Raw genomic sequence first — 1159 nt, 5'->3', positions numbered from 1 at the left:
ACGTAGCTAGCATATAAGTTCTTATGCATTGAGTGCAAAAGAGTGTATTTTAGTACAAAACGAAATGAAATTTTATGTTCCTAAATATTTTTTGCTTAGCACCATATAAAAAAGTGTTTATGTATGGATGTACCATACACATGTATGTTGCATAACAAGCCAATTAATTCAATTATTTCTTTTCTTTTGTTTTTTTTTTTAACGCCGGGAAATGTAGTGATTTTATGAATTAATACATTTATTTGTAATTTTTTATGGAATTAGCATCGGCATCGGTATCGGCCGATTCTTTCCCCATAAGCCGATTAATCGGCATCGGCATCGGTACCTGAAAAAAAAATTGGAATTGGTCGGACTCTACTACAAATTTACTAGATGGCAGCACAAAGAAGCGAACTGGCATCATTAAATTAAGAATTTTATGTAGGTAGCTCTGGTATTAACAGCTGTTTTTTGTTCACAAGTTCACAACCACTTCTTCAATACTTCGTTGGAAATAAAAATCAAGTCCGGAAACGCAAACCAGAAAACGAAGTGAAAAAATGGACAGAGGATGAAATAAATAAGGTATTGAGCTATATGCAGGGGCACAGAAATATCGAGATATGGTTGTACGATTCTTTAGGTTGTCTATTTCTTTTTGTTTATTTTTCCACTTTTATATTTGAAATTGCAGAAACCAACCGCCCAACTGTATGACAAAAAATTGTTGGAAGAAACCAAAATCGATGCGACTTGGAATATGCTGAAATGCAAAGTTCGCCACCTAAAAGGCACCTTGCAAAACGTCGATGGATGGAGCGACTCTACCGGCGCTGGACTGGGGGATGACGAAAATTTAACTACCATTAGAGGTACGCATATTCTGTTCTTTGATTTTAATTACAATAGCTTTAAATTTCTTGTTCAGGTATAGAAATGTCCACTTTGGACCAACTTTTCGACATTTTTTTCGAAATCGAAGGAAATTGAAGTTGTTGTAATGGACACGTCTACCGATGTTTTCGATTGCAGTATACTCGATGCGACTTATTTAGAGGACGAGGGCTTTCCGACAAGTGATGAACCGAGCACCTCATCTGCAGCTACCACGTTTGCATCTAAAGTTAAGTGTAGAGAAATTTTCGAGAAAAGCAGGTACAATTGGAAATCGAAAAAT

At 36.0% G+C, this 1159-nt stretch overlaps 1 long non-coding RNA gene across 1 annotated transcript; it reads left to right on the top strand.

The window, feature by feature from the left end:
- The first annotated feature begins 375 nt into the window (after window positions 1-375).
- Window positions 376-853, top strand: LOC118749468. Its single transcript, XR_004994224.1, has 2 exons — window positions 376-567; window positions 677-853. It is a non-coding gene; the product is annotated as an uncharacterized LOC118749468 (long non-coding RNA).
- Window positions 854-1159: the final 306 nt, after the last annotated feature.

Source organism: Rhagoletis pomonella, unplaced genomic scaffold, assembly GCF_013731165.1.
Source record: "Rhagoletis pomonella isolate Grant_MI unplaced genomic scaffold, Rhpom_1.0 Rhpom_scaffold_00017, whole genome shotgun sequence".
NCBI classification, from domain to species: Eukaryota; Metazoa; Arthropoda; class Insecta; order Diptera; family Tephritidae; genus Rhagoletis; species Rhagoletis pomonella.
Note: the sequence above shows the minus strand (reverse complement) of the source record. Positions and strands in the feature narration are given on the sequence as shown.